The 22,498-nt window shown below is 30.3% G+C and overlaps 1 pseudogene; it reads right to left on the bottom strand.

The window, feature by feature from the left end:
• Positions 1-4,079: 4,079 nt before the first annotated feature.
• Positions 4,080-5,878, bottom strand: LOC111309914 (cytochrome P450 CYP94D108 pseudogene; annotated as a pseudogene).
• Positions 5,879-22,498: the final 16,620 nt, after the last annotated feature.

Here is a 22,498-nt window from a genome sequence, read left to right as displayed (position 1 = left end):
ACTTTGATATCTTTGCTAGACAAAGCATAAATTCTTGCAACCAAATAAAAAAATTATTATAGAAATGGGTATTTTAAAATAAACAAAAAATGAAGTAGCAAAATGAAAAAAGTACTGAGAATTTTGGGAGGAAATGATGTTTTTAGAGAAAAACACATTGATAGAAGCAACAACTTTGAAGAAAACTTAAGTGAAGATGAAGTGTGGAAGATGAAGTGTGGAAGATGAAAGCAGCTGATGAGACATTAAAAGTGAAGAAGATTCTGGAGAACCTTTAACTTTTTTTTTCCCAAATTTATCATCCAATTTGTTTTAATTACATTGCATAATTCTACAGTAAATCAAAATTTATAGACTATCTTTATATATAGTTATAGATGTTATGAAATTATTTTAGGATTTATTTGATTGTTTTAGAAATATTTTGTTTTAACTTCACTTAATTATTGTTTTATACCCAAATAAATACTACTACATAAAATGTTATGTGAAATTTAAAAGAAATAATTAACTAACATAAATATTTAAGTTTATTTTATAGTTATTTTAGGTGAGTTCCTTGTGGATAATTTTTATTGTCAACAATGAGGTTGCTAAAACTTGAGTCAGACTCGGTGTTTGATAATTTTGTCTTTATGAAAGAATCTTGTGTAAAATTTTTAATAAAAGTTGTTTTGTTTGATCAGAGACAGAACATATTACTGGATAAAATTATGGCAATTTTAACATTTTAACAAGTGTGGAATGCATACTATTAATTTTACTCATTTCAATCTTCCTTTGATCAGACCTTACCCTATCCGTGTTATCTTTGCTTTTATCATTTTTCTACCAAATCCATCATTGACCATTTTTCAGCTGAGCTTACCTTACCCATCTACTCTCTTTCTGTTTTACATTTTCTCTGCCATTTTCATCGTTTCCATAGGCCTTTGTTTTCTCTATCTTTCACTTCATGTTTTTTTTATATCTTTTATCTTTTCCTTCACATTTTCTTTGTCATTTTCTATTTTTTGATTACCTTTCTTAATTCAATTTTTGCCCTTTTTCCATCATCTTTTTTTCGGATCTAGTTATGAATACGTAATAATAATAATAATAATAATAATAACAATAATAATAATAATAATAATAAAGATGTGTGTAAGCAATATGAGACATGGCCATGATGCCTTTTTTAACGAGATAAGGTAAAGTAGTTTTTTGTGTTTGCAACTTAATGCGTTTCTGTCATTTTTTTTTTCTTACTTATTTTTTTAGGCTTTGTAGATTAATGCTTAAACATATGAAACATGATTTTTGATTGAAGAAAAACCATTAAAATTTAAAATATTTAAGAAAAAATAAGAAAAAGATCCAAACGGGTCAACAAGTTCCATTCATGTTGCTTTCTCATTTGATTTACCATTTTATTATAAAATTTGTCTTAAAATAATATTTAGGCTTTGTGTACCCAACTTCATTTAGGGTATTTTTGGAATTTAATTGTAGCAAAATGATAACTCTATGAAAAGGTTTTTAGGAAAATCTAACAAAATCCAAACAGGTCACAAATTTCCATTTAGGTCCCAACAAAGGAGAAAATGAAATATGCCTAGAATATTCCTTTGAAAAAATAATTTTAATTATTTTTAAATTTATCTCAAATTAATTGCATTTTGACATTAAATGTTTTACGGTTATGATCTGATCACAATGCTTCAAGACTTAGACAATTATAACATAATGATTTCATCAATTTTTGTTAACTTAATACAACATCACTCAATCATACGCTTCAATAATATCGTGCTATATGTGACAAGGCTATCCCAAGGACCTTTCACATCTAGCTATGAAGCTAATTCATTTTCTCTAAGAACAACTGAAATATAGCATGATATTGTTGAAGCATGAAGTTTATCCAATTTTTACATATAGCTATACTAAACTAAACCAATTTTCACATATATCTATGAAGCTAATCTAGTTGAAATATTTAAATAAAATTATATCATTTATTTTAAAAATAAACAAATAAAAAAATTCATTATCTTTCCTGCGGCAAAGCTCCTGCAAATTCTAGTTTTATATAAATAATACTCATATGCCTTTTTATCTTTTCATGTAGGACAGCTTACCGCGTAATACGAGGTTGGTGGCCTATTGCCTCTATCCACGCTCAAAGAATGGGTCCTACAGACCCTCACCCTGTGTTTGAATTCAGGGGAAGAAAAGGAAAATAAAAGAAGAAAAAAAAAAGGTCATGGAAATCGAAACAATTTTTTTATTTGGATAAACTTTTAATTTAAAAAAAAGTGTAAATTCAATAATTTTTTATTTTTTTTGTAATTTTTATTTTTTTAATACTTTAATTTGAGAGAAAAGCTAAAGAAAGTAAAGTTGAAAAATTTTTATTTTTATAAAAAGATTTTTATATTCATATTTTTATAATAACATTAGAGTTAATTATATAATTGACATTTCCTTTAACAATAATTTTTTTATGAGTATTTTATATAATATTATAATTTATAAATATTTAATGATTTTTTAAGTTTTAACAACAAAATAAGTTAAATTATTATCAAAATAAAATTGAAAGGTTGAATTAAACACAAAATTAAAAGTAAATTAATAATTAGTTAATATATCTTACCATATTAAACATGTTCAATTTTGTTTGAAAATATTTGTTTATACGAACTAAATAGTATAAAAATATATTTGTATATTATATGTTATTTTATAAAAAAAATTATAATTGAAAAAAAATATTATAATGAATTATTTCCTTTCTTTTTTACTATTTATCCAAACAATTATTATTAAAATTTTTTTTTCTTTCATTAATTTTAACTATCCAAATAAAAGATACATGTACCTTTTTTTTTCTTTAAAAAACCTTTCTCTTTTCTTTTTTTTTTTCTTTCCATTCCTTTATTTATATATATCCAACATAACGTCATAGGATTGATTTTTTTGCCAAAGACAAAACATATACGCCACTCGTTACAAGCATGATAATTTTAACAAACTTGAAATTCTATATAACTAATATTCACATATCCTAACATCTTAACTTTATTCTCCAACACGACAGAGTGGGTTCAGCCGAACAAAGGTATTTGACTTTCTTCCCTTTTTAATAATTATTTTCTTTTATTAATTTTAATACTTAAAAACTTGTTATTTATATTAACTCTGTTCATATCTATATATATATATGTTCATATATATATATATATTACCTGAGTTTTCATGCAGTATTGCAGGTCAAAATTTTTTTTATTTTATTATTTTTATTTATTGATTTTTTTTTTGAAAAATTTACCTAATTTAAGGGAGCAAAAGGATAAAAAGTAAAAAAAAAAAAAAATTCAAATGGAAATAACACATGGATATATAAATTGATCTCTTATTCTCACAAAATATATTTTATAAAAATAAATTTATTTATTTTTTTTTGTGTGTGAGATCCATTTAATACCGAGCTTTAAAAAAAAAAAAAACCGGGGAATACATGCATATTTATAGAAATATAAAATTAAAGATAACAAAATATATATTTTTATATATAGCATAAAGTGACTTGAGTTAGAGTATCATAAATTCACTTTTGATCCACCTTTGATTTTTATAAAATAATTTTATTCAAATTAATGAGATATCTATTTTTTACAAAATAAAGTTTATATTAAATCGAGACGAATATAAATTTATTGGATAATGATTGTTTTGCTATTCTTATCAACTGAACAAAAAAACAATTAATCACATAGCATACTGTTAGTATCAAGTGAGTTTCACACAAAAAAATCTTTAAAAAATATTAATAAAAATTTTATAAAAATTGAAAATATAAAAAGCCTTATTATAAAGTGAGATTCACCTTAACATTTTAAATCCTTAAAAATAATTATTAAATATTAAAAAAACTATAAAATATAAAATAAATAAATAAATAAATAAAAATGAGGAAGTGGCACGTGGTACCCTTAGAAGGAATCGATCTTTGATCAAAACGATCAAAATTTATATTATAAATAGATATAAATGAAATATTATATTTCAAGTATAATTTTTATCAGATAATAATATACAAAATATAAAATAAACATATAAAATTTTTTATGATACATGCTTTATTTTAGTTTGGCCCTGTAACCCAGCTCCGCCCCTAGATTCTGTTGGGCACCTATACCATAAGGGAAAACAAAACAACCAACCATGTGCATGTAACAATAATGGACTTATAATTTAAAAAAAAAAAAAAAAAAAAACCCAGCAACAAGAATGGACTTGTCAATAATCACTGATGATCAGCAAGAAATAACCAAGTCAAGTCCACTCATCTTTCCCCAACCCTAACCGATAACCCACCTTTCATCCTGAGAGTCAAAGACAACAAGTGCTGAGGACACTTATCCTTACCTTGTACCTCTACCACAAACCTCTCTATCACAGTTGCTGCAATCGATTTCATCTGAATATAAGCCATGTCTTTCCCTAGACACATCCGTGGTCCGGCATGGAATATGGGAAATCGAAATGGATTTTCTTGCTTGCAATTTCCATTTTCATCAAGCCATCTTTCTGGCAAATATTCATTGCAATTTTTGCCCCATATCGCCTCCATCCGCCCCATCGAATACGTATGATAAGTGAAAAACCAACCTTTCCCGATAAATGTTCCGTCTGGAAGAATGTCGTTGTTTAGGCAAACTTTTGTATCGACTGGAACTGGAGGGTACAATCTTAAACTTTCTGAAATTGCTGCGTGAAGATAGTGCATGTCTCGTAGCTCATCGAAAGTATATGCATTGCCAATGTTTTTCCCATTTCTTTGTCGAATTGATTCAAGCTCTTTTAGTATGTTTCGTTCAACGTTGGAATTTAGTGATAGCAGCCAAAAGAACCAAGTCAAAGCTGAAGATGTGGTGTCTCTCCCTGCTAAAATGAAACTTATGATGATATCTCGAAGAAAGTGAGGTGAATTGTCCTCGTTTCTGATGAACCTGGATAGCAAATCTTCGTCTTGAGTATCAGCTTTGGCTTCTAATCTTGTTTTAATGATGTTGTCTGCGAATTCGTGAACAATCTTGATCGAATTCTTCAAGTTTCGTTCTGATCCCATGTTGAAACTCTTCTTTATCTTCCATAAAATTGGGAAGGTATACATGAATCTCCCAGAACTAAGCGTGGCAGCATCTTCAAACGCACGCATGAACTGAGAACCAGATGTTCCATCACCGCCAAGACAACCAGGGTCGACATCGAAAGCCAATTTACATATGTTATCAAAAGCGAATTGCTCCAAAATATCCTGTAAATCCAATACCTGTTGAGTTTTAGAAGCCTGGCTTAAGACCGGAATCAACCTTGTGGAAGTCTCGATCCTGACATTGTCCATAATGAAATTCCGGAGCGATTTGGTGTTGAACTCGTAACTGGCCGTTTTCCTTTGAATTTTCCATAGTTCACCATCAGAGTTGAAGATTCCTTGGCCAAGAAAGTCCTTGAGATGGAGAATGAACCGCTCGCCTTTGGGATAGTTCTCGAAGTTGGTCTTGAGAACATGCTCGACGTTTAAAGGGTTTGCAGTGATGATTCCATGGATTTTACCAGGACGATAAAAGACAGCTGTGTTGGTCGGACATTGGCTTAGACTTTCGGTTGTCCAATCAAGAAATCGATGCCGGTTTCTTAGGAATCCAGGCAAGGCACCGAGGATGGGGTAGATTTTGAACCCTGTATTACTATTTCTTTTTTGGTGTGAAGTGAAGTAGTAGTAAGAATAAAGAAAGATAAGAAACAGGACGATCAAAGATTGAATTGAGAAAATCAGCTCCATGGCTAGAACTTGAGAGAAAAGGTTCAGCAAAGTGATCTGATAAGATTTGTTGTGGGGGGGGGGGGGGGGGGGGGTTTGACTTTTGGATAAAATGTGGAAAAAGATCGTTGGGCTATAGGAGTTATGAATTGATAGGACAACAACTCCCACTTCCAACTAGCCTTAAAAAACCTCCTACTCACAAAAAAAAGTCATTTACTTGTTAACTACTCAACTTAAATCATTTAAAAATTTTTTTTTGTAACAAATACTAACGTTTTAATTATAATTTTTTTACTTTAATCATATAATTATTTAATCATGATACTAAATTATCTAAAGTCTGTCATTTATTCGATTTCATATGATGTTTTTATGAATATTACATAATTTGATATTTATATTTAAGTTTTTCTCAAATAGGCCTCAATTTTCTTACGTCAAATTATGAAATTGGTTTTTATATTTTTATAAAATTTAAAATTTAGTCCTTGTATAATAATTTATAGAAATTATATTCTTATACTAGTTTAATTTAATAATATTGATCCAATTGATAATAGTGTTAATCTCTATTAAATTAGCTGACGTAACATATGACCATACTGATGTGACTTGACTTTAATAATATGATATTGACTTATTAACGTGATAATTAGGATTTATGAAATCAGTTGTTAAATTATGTAAATAATCTCTGTACTCATATAAAATTTGAAATTTAATCCTTATATAATAATTTGTAAAAATTAGATCTTCATATTAATTTAATAATAGTAGTTCAATTAATAATAGTGTTACTTGATTTTCGTTAAATTAGCTAACATGGCTATTAACTTTAATGATGTGGCATTGAGTTTAATGACATGATATTGACTTGTTGACATGGTAATTGAGATTGATAAAATTAGTTGTTAAATTATGCAAATAGTCTTTATACTGATATAAATTTTGAAATTTAGTCCCTGTACTCTCACAAAATTTGAAATTTAATCTCATACTTGCATGAAATTTAAAATTTAGTTTCTCAATATATTATTATAAATAAGTAATATATTAATAATATCATATTAATAATATTATTATAATTTATATTAATCAATTATAATATTAATAATTTAAATTAATATATCAAAGTTAATATTTTTTAATTAGTATAAATATATCATATAACAAAATTTATAATGAACCAAATTAGTGAATAGAGTTGTATTTGTAATGAATTTGAAAAAGACCATGAATGAAATAATCATTTCATCCAACCAAACAAAATAAAATATTCAAAGCTAAATTCCTATGAGGGATAAGTTCTTATCTACTTGAACGACGAACTTTAAATCTTAACAAAACAAAAGGAGAAAATGATTTATTTGATAATCGAAATATCAATATCATGTATTATAATGAGAATTTTTAATTTTTTGGGTCTTCACAAAAAATTATTTAAATAATTATGTTAAATTAAATAATAAGATTAATTTAAAACCAATACACATTAAGTTTAGCAAATTACTTTAATGTATTTAGAATCTTGAACCTATATTCAATTATAAAAAATCATTTAAATACGGTTTAATTTGAAGGAATAGAAATACGGTTTAATGGATAATTTTACCTTTTATGGGATGTAATTATAATTCTAATTCATTAGATAAATTAATAAAAATAATAGTTTTATTAAAATAAGATAGTGACATAATACTGTGACAAAATTAGTAATAGATTTGTATTTTATGACAAAATGTAATAAGAAATAGTAACAAAATTAGTAATAATATTTCACATGTGTAATAAAATATTATGACAGATTTAGTGACAACATAAGAAAATTGTGACTAAATATTGTGATAGATTTTTCAATATTGTGATAGAATATTTTGAGAGAATATTGTAGCAATTTTAAAATTTAACGTTTTAAAACACTACAAAATTTCTAAAAATTCAAAATATTTTTGTATTAAAGGGACTAAATTTCAAATTTCATGAGTACAAAGACTAAATTTTCAATTTCGTATGAGTATAGGGGCCGTTTGTATAATTTAACAATTGATTTCATCAATCTCAATTGTCACATCACAAGTCAATACCAAATCATTAAAATCAATGCAACGTCAATATAGTCAATGATTATGTAAGCTAATTTAATGAAAATAAAGTAACTAGTATAAGGATTAATTTCTACAAATTATTGTATAAGGACTAAATTTCAAACTTTATAAAAGTATAGAAACTAATTTCATAATTTAATCAATTTTATATAAGTAGCAAGAGGGTATGAGTTTTGATCAATACATCCCATTCTCAAGTTGGTTAATATAGGTTTATTTATACGAAATTAACGAATTCGAAAAAATTATTTTATCACAGCAATTCATTAAATTCAAACCAAATAATAAAGAAATGAGCATACTTTTTTTTTTTTTACCACAACAGCTACACACTCAAATACGAATCGAATTCCAAGCTTCTTAAGCTTTTAAATTGATAAAAATGGAATCAAATCTAATCTTAAATTAGTTGAATTATTGTTTTAGCTGAGTTTAAGCTCAGGAAGACAAGTGTGTGAGGAAAGAATGTTTCATTAAGAAGTTAATACAAAGAATATAACTAATACCTAACTAGCTATCATAAAAGATGGAAATTTTGAACCATAAGTTGTTGATTTTATTTATTTAGTTAATGATAATGTTGTGAGAATATTGGTCCATATTAGGTGATAGAGCAGCCACCGACGTGGAAAAATGAGCTCCCACGAGGAGAAGAGGATCAATGGGAAGGGAGGCTGTCAATTCTTGGCTTCATCTCATCATGGACCACTCATGTTATTTTCCAATTAGACTCCAAAGGACTTCTAGAACTTGATCGACTGTATGTATCCAATGGGTACTAACGACTGACAAATTCCAAATTAATAAAGATCAAAATTTTAAGATTGCATAACTGAAAATTTAGTTTATTTGATTTATATAATCATTGTCAAGAAGTTTTTATTTTAAATTATAAGTTTTTTTGCATAAAAAAATTTTAAAATCTCAATTAGCATATTAAATAAGAGAAAAGGAATTTGGGTTTTAAGTTTAGTATAAATTATTAAGACGATATAAAATATGGTTTGTTTTAATAATTATTTTCAAATTTATAAATTTGTTAAATTTTTGTTTAATGATGAACTTGAAATACCCAAAATAAAATTTGGAATTTAAAATTTATCATTCTATAGTACTCTCCCCAATATATGAGTATTAATTTTGATAAATTTTATCGAAATAAAAAGTCATATTTGTTTAACTAATTATTTCAAATAAATTTTGTGTTAAATATATACAAGATTTATATGCACGGTCAAAATTCCGTGATAATTTTCATAAAATCAAGTTTATGTGATAATTATTTTAAATATATATAATTTTTTTCCATTTATAAATGTCTTTACAATTATACAACAAATTAAACCTAAATTAAACATTTCAAATTTATTTCAGATATGTCATAAAAACGTTTGGACAATAAATTCATTGTTTCAAATTTAAAGTAATATTTTATTGGGTAATTTGATCCCAATATTTGATAATATTTTGATAATCGTGTATATAGATAGCATGGAGCTTAAAGTATAGGCCGATGATTTAATTAGATATCTCTACATTTGATATCATTTAGTTTATCTCTGTTGTACTTTTGCATTTTTTGGTATTTGTTTTTATTTTTAGATTATTTTTTATTTTTGTTTTTCATATTCCATTAGAAAAGCAAAAAAAGAAAAAAAAAGTATCAAATTAATAGAACCTTAATAATCGACTACAAAAAATTAGTTTTTTAATGGCTTTCCTTTTTAATTATTTAATGGGGTTTATAAATATCACTCAATGTTGTGGTGTTTCCAAAAAATGTAAGTTATATTGGTGTTAGAAAATTTAACAATGTTTTTTTTTTTTTTTTTTAATGTTGCAAAAATTAATGGAGTTTTTTTACATTTAGCGGCATTTCTTGAATGCCTTGGTATAGAATTTAGGGGATGAAAATTTTCAAACTTAGTGGCATTTTATTGGATAAGCACCGTTAAATTTTGAATATTAATTATATATATAGCTGTAAAAAATAACTTTTGTGACGAGTTTTTTCTTTTTTTTTTCAATTTTTACTACAATTACATTCAACCCTAAAACATATTTAAAAAGCACATAAATTTTAATTCAATTTCAATAATTAAATATTATAGAATATCTGAATATATTAATTGTCTGAGTAATTTCACATGAAATTTCACATGTTTTTGAATTGCTAAAAATAAAAAATAAGAAATTTTTATTTGCCTAAAAGAGTTAAGGACAACCAAAACTCGAAAATTGAAAACCTTCTTTAAGTGTCTTAGCCTATTCCAATGCTTTTTATGCTTCATCTACCATTTACATCTCTTTTAAAAAAAAAAGAAAAAGCTTAGAAAAGTACAATGGATGTGAATTATTGGCTAGGAGAACTTCAATAAAATATGCTAGACTTCCTTTATTGTTAGGAAATTATGAAACAAATAGAAATGCTATCACTTTATGGGAGACAAGTGCATAAATATAGAAAATTTTAAACATGATAAAATACCAAATTTATGGATCTCTATTAATATGACACAGCGAGTTAATGCGTAATGACATCAAGAAATAAAAAAAAAAAATCATGATCATTATTGATAATACGTAATCCAAGTATATGGCCAAAACTTGGGTAGTATGACAACCCATTTTCCTTCTAAAAAAGTACTCATAAGAAAGAATGTATAGCATTTAAGCGTTCTTTTATTCTCTTATAGTTGCCAACTAATCCATTTATATTAGACTTGATAAATGTGTTATGCAATTCAAATCATGGAAAGACATTGAAAAAGCATGTTCACTCTTGTTAGTAATAATAAGCATCCAAAAAATACATTGAAAGTTCGTATCATTGATATGATTTAGATACTTAAAACTTCACTAGAATTAAGAAATCAAAAAGTGAGAATGAAATACAAATGTTTAATGTTTCCATTTTCTAAATGCAACACTATAAGCATTTAGCTATTACAAAATAAAATGAAAGCTTCATTGCTATGATGTGAAATTTATGATATGACAAGGTTCACTTCTTGATTATTTGAAGTGTGTGTGGATAAATTGCAAATACTGACAATTGAATAAGGCCGTAAATAATCATGAAAAATGGTTATCAATGTGAGTTGATTTTTTTTTTTTAGTACTATTGGTGTTAAGTTATCTTCAGGAGGGCAGAAACCTAAAATTACAAGGTAGAAGGTCGATTTATAACAAAAGTTGGATATATCTCTAGCATTTGTACTCCAACACTTAAATTAATGCTTGGACAAAAAGTAAGAATGAAGGAAAAACTTGAAATTAGATACGGAAATTGGATTAGTTAATAGCATCTGATATGGGTTATTTATACCTATGTGGTAAAGATGCAGGGCCTAGGTAGCTTGAGCTCCAAGTGAAAGAGTTAAGGTTATCATTGCTGGCTCGACCTGAGTTGGCAATCAATAACCCAATCAGGAGATGAAAAGTCATTATCTCTATATGCCCTCTGGTGTTCAATTGAGGTGGCTAAGTTGACGTGGATCTCAGATTTTCAAGTTTGCTTGATACGTCAGCTTAGACCAAAAAGATTGAGTTACCTCTGCCTAGATGATAACTCAATCTCTAAAAATAATATCGATATTGCCCCTTGGACCATAAAATGCCCCCAACATGTTATTCCTCTGTCAATTTGTCTAAAGTGTCAGACTAACAAAAAGTAAGGTTAACTGATCTACTATTGCTGGAATTGAGCTGCGTGTTGAGTGTGGATTCCTTTTAAGGTTCCCATTATAACATGGGCTCAATATATAGAGCTAATCTCTATGGCCATATTGACTTGGACGAGGTGCTGTTGGCGTCTTGATTGGAATTGATGTGATGTTACGTGTATAGCTGACATGACAACAGTAGTATATGCACTGCACGTTTGACATGATGTTCATGTACCATGATCGGTCTAGTGTTTATGCATTATGGTTGATGTGGCACTTGTGAATTTTGGATGGGCTTACCGTGAATTCATCTAAATCTATATTTATTAAGGAAAGAGAAATTTTGATAATTCATTAAATTTGGAATGAAAAGTCGAAGGGTCATTCTTGGTAACTGTATGACAACACGGCTTAATTTGGGCATTCGTTTAATTAGAAACTTCACTATATAAGGGCTCTTTGGAGCTTAAATTTCTCACTAGCCAATATTCTTTTGCTCTATAGTCGACTTATTTTCATCAATCTTAGCTTCCCCTGCTTTATTTAGTATGAGCTTTCTTTTGTTTGACCTTTGACTTAAACAACTTTGGTACGTCTCTCTTATCTCATTATGTCATTTGATTCAAGTTTATTTAACTTTAGTGTAGAAATTAAGGGAGGTCAGCTCGACCAAGATTGGGTTCTTTTGGATAATGAAGTTCCCTTTGTTATTGTAGGAAAAGACTATAGCCGAGCCATCTATTGGCTAAACCTTATGTCTGTAGAAGGCTAAAAATAAATTGAAGATAATGCTTGAGATAGGGGTGAGAAAGTTTATCATAATATAGATGAACTTTTAGCGATGATTTATTTTAACCTTCAAAACCTTCTTGTTTTAATAATTATTGTTAGTTCGATCCCTCTGTTTGATCTTTTTTCTTCTTCTTTAACTCCACCACCAATTTTCTAATAGTCTAAGTTTAGAGTTTGGTTTTAGGTCATCATCTAATTTTGCATCATCTTTTTCTTTCTCCAATGTTATGGAGGTATTTACTCTTTCTTAGGCTCAAGGACCTTTTCAAACTTTAGTAGCTAAGTAAATCAATAAAAAAGCTTTTGGATATTGTAGACACCTTATTTTGTCTGAGTTTCTATATCAATCGAGACTATTCTAAGCTCGGTTGTAGGAATTTTTATTCATTTTTATTTTAGATTTTTTTATTTTTGTATTTATCATTTTTATGGTCTATTTATTGTTTAATTTCTTTTTCTCTCTCCATTATTTGATTAATTAAAAAAAAAAAAAAAGAAAAGCTGAAAGAATGAGATTAGGATTAGTGCTAATCTTTTGATTTGGATGCTAATTAGAATTGAATTGAAACTCTATCAACATGGATCTATATATCAATAATGAATATACAAGAATAAAAAAAAACAAAAAAGAAAGCAGTTGAAGTTGCATCTCTGATTCTAGCAGAAGCACATATTTCAGTAAAATCATCCCCACAACACTAGAGAATTCAAAAGCAAAACCCATCAGAGAAAATTGTTCAGGCTCAAAAGTTGGAAAAAGAGAAGTTTTCTGTATCAAAAAAGGTGCTTTTACCCAATATCAGCGGCATCTTCAATTGAAGAAAGAACGAAATTGAGGGTGGATGTCCCTCTTATCTACCTGGTGAGAAGCCTCTGTGACATTACATTTGCCAGATCTTTGTGCATGAACATGCTGTAACTGACTACTGTATAGGACTACTATTAGGATAATTGATGATTTAGCAGTTGAAATGAAATGTTGATGAAGCTTTGGCAGTAAGCAAATTTAGGCTTGAATCTTGATGTAGTGGTCACCCAAAGACTGGCAAAAACAGTAAGCCATTTTGTTTCATAATATCCTTGTAATCAATGAATGCATCCAGGAATCCTCAATAAAAAAAAAAAAGATGAAACCAACCAACAGAAAATAGTGACATGACGACTGGTCAAAAGAGAATGTCTTCGGATTCTAGCTCATCTTCGGCTTCCTGTGATGACCCCACCGATGATCGATTGCAAGTGGAAAATGAGGAAATGTTTGGCGATGAAGGGCCTTTGAGTCCCAGCAGTAGCGGATACGTCGCTGAGAGAGGGAGCAGCAGCACCACGAGCGCGTCCAAGATCGATGAAGCGAGTGAGATTGATGATAGCGAGATTCAGGTAGTGAGAAACGATGGGTCACTCGAAGAAATCATCAATTCTCAGGCTTCCTCTTGGGTGCCCGGTAAATGTCACGTCGATGAGGATGATGCTTCGATATCATGGAGGAAACGGAAGAAGCACTTCTTTATTTTGAGTAATTCTGGCAAACCAATATATTCCAGATATGGTGATAAACACAAGCTAGCTAGTTTTTTAGCAACACTTCAAGCCATTATTTTTTTTCGTGGAGAATTAGGGAGATCGTGTCAAATTGGTGAAAGTTGGGAAACACCAGGTAATCTTTCTTGTGAAGGGACCAATTTATTTAGTTTGCATTAGATGCACAGAGGAGCCCTTTGAATCATTAAAAAGATAATTGAAGCTTCGGTCTGATGATTCAAAGGATGATGATTATAATCCTAATGGTCCAGATTATGATAATGCGATTAAGCAAAAAAGTTCAAGTTTCGATTTTACATCTGATTTTGAGGATCTTGGTGCTATGTTAAAAAATATTTCTTCTTAAAAAGAAGAAGGTGCAGTGTTTATCAATGCTTCCAAAGATTCTTAGAGACAAAAACCTAAACTTGGTGAAAGGTAGTCTTTGAATAATGAGCTGTTATCAATGATAGAATCAACTTTAGAACAAGATGATGCTGCTGCTTCTGAGAAACGAAGCATCGAAAGGTTAGACTACAAAAGGTTTATATGATGGTGTATTCTACAGAAGGATGGAAGGGTCTAAGCCTAGAAAAGTTAAAGCCAGAGAAAGAGCTTTAACGTGCTACATCTGAAATTCTTTGACTCAAATTGAAAATTAGAGATCTATTTCAACGTATTGATTCACTATGTGCTGAAGGAAGGCTCCCTAAATCTTTATTTGATTCTGAGGGACACATTGACAGTGAAGATATATTCTGTGCAAAATGTGGGTCCAAAGACCTATCTTCCAACAATGATATCATTCTATGTGATGGTGCTTATGACTGTGGATTCTATCAATATTGCTTGCAGCCATCTTTGTTAAAGGAAGACATTCATCCGGATGATGAGGGTTGGTTATGCCCCAGATGCGATTGTAAAGTTGATTGCGTTGAATTGGTTAATGAATCTCAAAGAACAAGTTTTTCTCACTGATAGTTGGGAGAAGGTCTTTCCTGAGGCAGCAGTAGCTGCAGGTGGATAAAATCAAGATCCTAACTTTGGACTACCTTCAGATGATTCTGACGGTAATGATTATAATCCTGATAGTTCAGAAACTGATGAGAAAGATTGGGAAGATGAGTCAAGTTCTGATGAATCTGATTTCACTTCTATATTTGAGGAATTGGAAGCCTCAACTAAGGTCAACCCAAATTTGGAGCTTATTTATGGTCAGATGATACTTATCTTAACAAAGTCGATAAATAGGTGCTTTGAAAAGGATCCTAAGTTTGATATGACACCTTTGCTTGGAGGAACAAATGTTGTTTTCTTTTCCCTCATCCACTCATTCAGTTACAGGAGGCTAGAACGGAAGAGCCAAAAAAGCAATGGCAGTGGAGTTCACGACGATGAAGCCACAGCTGATAGTGGAAGCACCAAAGGTAGTTGATGCACTACAATTCTACAGGACCGCCTTTGACACTATCGATAATAGCTGTACTCTTTACCCAAAGTGCAAGGTTGAGCATGAGCTTCTTCATGTCCTCTCAGTTCAGTTTGAGCTAACTGGCTTTACCATTCTTGTATCTGACATCGTTGGTAACTCTGCTATTGTGAAAAGTGAAAAAACTGGATGTGTGCTTTGCATCAAGACTAAGGATGTGGAAGCTGTTATAGCCAAAGTCCTGAGTGCTGGAGTCATTGCAAAAGACGGTGACACGTGTTGTGGTGGACGCGTGGGCAAGGACAAGGCTCTATATGGATACAGTTGGCTCATTTGCTCTCTTGCCAATAATGTTGTTGGGGTCTTTACAGGCTTCTTTAAGTTTTTTAAAAAAATATTTTTGGGAAAAAGTTGAAAGTATCAATTTTTCTTGTACAAAAGTAATCATTTTTTTCCTTTTTATTTTTTTTTAATTTTTTTAATGTTAAATAATCACACGATGGAGCTTCTGTAAGTGAGACAGTAGTTTTCTTGCATACTCTTGTGGTGAGGGAATTTTTTCAATTTTTTGCTAAAAGTTTTATAGTCAATTGAGAATAATTTTCAATAATTAATTACTTGGTAAATTTTTAAGGCATATTGGATAACATAAAATTAAGTTGGTATCATCTTTCGATGGACATCGTGAGGGTGCTATAACCTTCCTCACACGTAACCGAACTCTCGAACCTTGTTCTGGTTAGTAGACTCGAACCTATTCTTTTAGGGACTCTTAAACTTAGGTGTTCTCTGAAAGGATAGATTCTTTAGGTAGCCAATCACACCTAGATAAAAAAGATTGATAGTGACTCCTTCAAGTCAATGTCTAGCGATAGATCCACGGATCTAGATGTTATGACAGCTTGGCGACTCTACTGGGGAAGTTCGAGAGTTAGGCCAGCAAATAAATTTGTGTTATCCAAAAGCCTAATAAAATTGAACCTTTTGTATAGATTTTTTATTCATTCATGTTTATTTACTTTATTAATTATGTCATTCAGATGCATATGCATAACGTGAGCTCTATACTCGAGCTCCGTCCCTCTAGGAGGGAGTAAAGTACCTATTGCTTTCATAAGGTTTAATGCCTCTACAGTGGCTAGCGAAATACTCTCATTCAAATTGAACCTTTTTCGCTTGTAGCCTGTAATGCGTGAGGATTAGGGTGCCTTAATAGTCTATGATGGACAATGATGTAAAGAGCAATTTGGAAACCTTTAGACTTTAACCTTGAACCACATATAGTGAACCTTAGAAGTGCCTAAGCCTAAGATAGAACCCTTTCTACCTAATAATAGGTATACCTTGAAACTAGGACACAAAAAGAATGTTTATCTAATCATTTTGATTGTCTGACTTGTGCATCATTTTCATTATCATATGTAACATTATGCATCAGCATCCCTTTCATTTCATCTATGAAACTAACTATGTTGTTTGCCTGATTTTATGCATCTGTATTATTTTCATGATCATGTTTTAACATAATCATTTGCATCCATTTCATATTATATTTCATCCATAAAAATGTACATTTCATTCGTGCATCAACGTATCATAAATAAAGCATAGCATAGCATTTCTAATCATAATTATGGTGCTAAAGGTTCAAAGATAGCTCCACCAAGCAACCCCATTCACCAATACAATACAAGAGCTCAAGCCAAACTAATGGAACAAGAAAATTTCAATCGTCTCGAGAGAATAGAGAAAGCTCAGGAGAAGTTAGAAAATGAGTTGAATAAGATTTTAGAGGCTTTGAACAAGTTAAACAAGGGGAAAGCAATAGAAAAGAATGCTAGCCAACAAGATCATCCCCTACAAGTGGAGGATGACCTACTGTACCCTCATGGTTTTAAGCCACATCAAGTCCAACTTGCACAAGGTCCACCATCACAACAGTTCACCTATCTTATAGGGTACACATATCCCAGAATGCCATGAGATTCAAATCAAAGACAGTATAAAAGTTATATAAATTTTATCTTTATTGAAAAGGTAGTAGAACCAATATCAGTCCCTAATTTGGATGATCTAAAAGAATAAAAAAATTGAGGCCTAAAGAGAAGAAGCTTGTAAAAGCCTTAAAAGCTGAATAAAAGATAAACTTGTTAGAGGAAAGGCTACGAGTAGTGGAAGGAGTGGGTTTTTATGGTTCTGCCAATGCTGATGGACTCTATTTAGTCCTAGATGTGGTTATCTCTCTGAAGTTTAAAGTACCAGAGTTCAAGAAATACGATGGTACAAGGTGTCTGAAAACTCATATTACTATGTACTGTTGAAAAATGGCTACCCATGCCAATAATAAAAAGCTCTTGATGCACATCTTTCAAGATAACCTAATAGGCTCTACTGCTAGATGGTATGTCCAGTTGGACAGGACTCACATTTGTTCTTAAAGCGATATGGCTTATGCTTTCATTAGTCAATACCGGTATATAATAGACTTGGCCCCTTATCGTCTTTCTTTATAGAATATGGAGAAGAAAGCAACTGAATCATTCAAAGAATATGCCCAGAGGTGGAAGAACATGGCTACTCAGGTGTAACCTCTTTTGACTAAAAAGAGACCACCGTATTGTTTGTCAGCACTTTGAAATCTTCCTATTATGAAAAAATGATAGGGAATGCCATAAAAAATTTCGTTGACATGGTGATCTCAAGTGAAATCATTGAGAATGCCATTAAAAAATGGTAAGCTGAAATGAAGAGAAACCAAGAAGGCACCCGAGAAGAAAGAGATTGAAGTTCAAGTTGTAGGCTTTGATAGACAGTTCATGGGATATCAACCCTATCCATCCCAAGGTTACTCTCCATACTATCTTGCTGTGAACAATGCTTCATCTTAGCCATACCAACCAGCCCCACAACCATCTAATTCATCCACATACCAGCCTATTTTTATCCCTCAAGCCCCCACATACAGTCTTAACATTCAAACTCTTGCAAGACCTTAAATTCGTCCTGTTAGCCTAACAAGTGGTTCACGAGAGCAACAGACTATTTGAGAAAAGCTCGTATTTGATCCAATCTCTATGACTTATACGGAGTTATACCGAAAGCTCTATAATAGCCACTTGATTGCCTCAAAGCCGTGTGGAGCCGCTCAAGTCACCTTATCCTAAGTGATATGATCCTACAGCTCACAGTGACTACCACTATAGAATTGCTGGCCATTTCACTAAAAATTACACTACTCTAAAGCATAAGGCGCAACGGTTAATCAAGGATGGAATGGTAAGTTTTGATCAAGGAAAAACAACAAAACCTAATGTTAGTGGTAATCCATTGCCTAATCACAATGTCAATGCCCTGAATGAGAATCAAGAATATAATTCAAAAAGGCCTAAAAAGTCACAATGAATCAAGGGGGCGAGATAAAAATCCTTCACTTGATTGCATAGGGGCATGATTTTAAAGAAGCATGTTAAAATTGGTTGAATGCTACTTGTCATTCTAAGAGTTTTTTAAGTAATGTTAGGATTTCTTTCTTGCAATATGATTTCGCTTGTTATCATTTTAATAAAGGCAAGTTAACGCATTTCATTACATTTTCTCTTTCGCTCGACCATTATTCCATGCTTTATTACCTTTCATAACTTTACATTCCCATTCTCAAATTTTAGATGATGAATATTTAGACAATGATAACAATAATTATGGAATTTAATTTTGAGAACTCATCCACATTAATATAAGGAGATGATTTGAGCAAAAAAGTAAGTTGTTACTAGAGGTGAAATAGATATGTCTTAAAGATGTACAATCTTTTATACAGGTTCATGAGCTTTGTTCAATAGATGATGTTCAAGAAAAGTGTTCACAATTGAGATGAAAAATGGCCATCTTTCTTTTACCATTCGAAAAACCATTTATTGCTACCCTTTGAGCCTATTATGATTTCTTTTTTTGAAAAACCCCATCCAAAGATCACCCTCTATACTGGGGGGTAATTTTAAAAAAAAAATCACAAAAGGTCTCAAAGATGGAAAGAGAAAGAAAAGCAAAAGACAAAATAAATGTCACACATGATTTGGAGTAAAATAATGAGAATCTTTGTGTGAGGAAAAAAAAGTAGTGAAATGATATGAGGGCAAAATGCCAAGTTGCATCAAATGATCCTTTGGTCTTGAACCTTTTTAATACATGTTTTGAGCCTATTATATCCATTTCTTTTATGACCCTTTTACCTTGACCTACATTACAACTTTGAAAAGTTCATTTGGATCAAGTGTGAATGCTCAACTTGAATGATCATATGTTGGGCAAAGGCATGCTTATGATGAAACAATGGAATCATGCTACATTGCTCTAAAGTTTGATGTGTGGAAAGATATCAACAACGGATGAAAAATGAAAAAAAATAGAGAAGATGATGAAAAAAAATGAAAAAAATAGAGAAAAAAAGAAAAAAAAAAGAAAAAAAATGAGAAAATGAAAACAACAATTCAAATTGAAAACCTTAAAAAGTGATTTGGGTAGAAAAAGATCTAGGTTAAATGGTTCACGTGGATGAAAGATCAAAGATATCTGAAGATCCCTCAAAAACTAGGGCAAAGTTTACCAAGCTTAAAATGATTTCAACAGTAAATGGAATGAGTTTTTGAAAAAGAATCCTAGATTAATGTTGAGAATTGTCTAAATATTCATCGTTTGGACATACTATTCATCCCAATGACATGTATCCAATTTATTTCCTTTCTCATATGTTATGTACCAAAATAGATCTTCATTGATTATCTTTACCATAATTCACCTAGTGTTCTCTTATTGTTACATCTTTAGAATAAATTAAGAAAATGTATGAGTGCATTATATTTGTCAAGAATTGAAATGATGATGAATGAATAACAATGTGCATAAAAAAGGTCTTGCATTCCTTTAAAAAGAATCTAAGATGATGGTGGTAACACAATTGAAGAAATGGTAGAAACCTAAAAGAGATTATTTAGAAAGACATATGATGTGACCAAATGGAGAATATGATGATTGATTGGATAATAAAATGAAGATAGGGCAAATCTTAAAAAGTGGTATAATCAAATGATGAATATGGAGATGTATTGGTCAATATAACCTATGAGTTATGATTAAATGATGAAAATAATATGGGGTAATAGACGAAACTAGTGCTGAGAAGCTTATGAACGATAACCAAGTGACAGATGATGAAATTTATTTTGAAATGGCTAGTATTGAGAAGCTTATGAACGATGACCAAGTGACAGAACATGAAATTTATTTTGAAATGGTTAGTGCTGATAAGCTTGGCATATGAGGTAATAGGTAAAATTTGTTAGTGCTAAGAAACCTCCGAGTGGTGATCAAGTAATGGAAACAATGATGATCAGTTGATGAAGCTTTTTCTAAAATATTGAGAAGCTAAATAAAGGGAGAATGTGAGGACCATATTCCATAATTATTTAAGATTTCATGACATTATTGACACTCGCATTACATACAACATGTTGGCATCATTGCTTGAATAGTACATGCATATAATTTGATGAATTAAACTTTGTTTGGACATGCATGGCACTATGAGAATCTAGGTTGTTGCATTTGCATCATTAAGAAGGTATTTGCATTTCTGATCATAAGATTCATTCATGCAAATTTTTGAGTCATTTGAAAAACAAATTGTGAATATTTTGATGAGAATTTTTGAAAACTCAAATTAGAATCTTTGAGTTTCAAAATGAGAATCTTTGGGGAATGAAAACCTTAAAGTTCATCGAATGTGAATTTTTGAATAAATGAAAAGTTTTGAACTTTTGGATATGAATCTCCAAAATACAAAGCTTCAACTTTTTGGATATGAATTTCTAATGTTTTAAATGAGAACCTTTGAACTTGGATGTGAAACTCTAAGTTTTATTGCATGTGAGCCTTTGAACTCAAATAAGAAGCTTTGAATTTTTGGATGTGAATCTCCAAAATTCAAATGAAAAGCTTTAGACCAAGTTTACCAAATGAGAACCTTTGAAAAGCCTTGAACTTTTGGATGTAAATCTCTAAAATTCAAATAAGGATCTTTAAATGTTAGATGTGAGTCTTGCAAGTTGTAAATGCAAATATCGAGATATTTCAAATTTGAATGAAACTAAAATTTTGAGAATTAAATTTTGGTAAATTCTTACGAAGTTGAAAGATTCTTGCAAATCTGAACCTCTGAATGTTGAACTCAAATTGTGAATCCTTGAGTTCCCATTACAAAATTCCTTTAGTCACGATCTATAACTCTTTTGGACATAATTGTTAAGGAGCAATTTATTTTCCAAAGTTTTGTTGCCTCTGTTTAGAGGAGCAAGTTACTTTTTAAAGTTGTGGTGCCTCTGTTTAGAGGAGCAATTTATTTTCCCAAAATTTTGTTGCCTCTGCTTATAGGAGCCATTTATTTTTCCAAAGTTGTTGAGCCTCTAATTAGAGGAGCCCTGTTTATCTTTCTAAAGTCGTTAAGCCTTTGATTAGAGGAGCCTTGTTTATTTTTCAAACGTTGTTGAGCCTTTGATTAGAGGAGCCTTGTTTATTTTTCAAAAGTTGTTAGGCTTATGATTAGAGGAGCTTTGTTTATGTTTCTTAAAGTCGTTGAGCCTATACTTAGAGGAGCTTTGATCAAAATTTAAAAAAAACAAAAAAATAAAAAAATAAGTTACTTCTGTTTAGAGAAGCTTTGTTTATGTTTCTCAAAGTCGTTGAGCCTCTGCTTAGAGGAGTTTTGATCAAAATTAAAAAAAAAAACAAAAAAATAAAAAAATAAGTTGCCTCTATTTATAGGAACTTTATTTATTTTTCCAAAGTCGTGAGCCTCTGCTTAGAAGAGCTTTTGTTTATTTTTTCAAAGTTGTTGAGCTTCCATTTACAGGAGCTTTATTTATTTTTCCAAAGTCATTGAGTCTCTATTTAAAGGAGCTTTGTTTATTTTTCTGAAGTTGTTGAGCCTTTGCTTAGAGGAGCCTTTGTTTATTTTTCTAATGTTGTTGAGTCTCTATCATTGAGCCTCTACTTAGAGGAGCTTTGATCAAAATTTTAATAAAAAAAAAGAGCAAAAAAAATGCAAAAGCAAAAAAAAAAATGTCAAGTTGAGTCTTAAATGGGTGTCTACGTCTTTGCACAATTTCTGTTTCAC

Source organism: Durio zibethinus, chromosome 19 (assembly GCF_047325235.1).
Source record: "Durio zibethinus cultivar Kanyao isolate XHJ-2024 chromosome 19, ASM4732523v1, whole genome shotgun sequence".
Lineage (NCBI taxonomy): Eukaryota > Viridiplantae > Streptophyta > Magnoliopsida > Malvales > Malvaceae > Durio > Durio zibethinus.
This window is presented reverse-complemented; position numbering and strand designations above follow the sequence as displayed.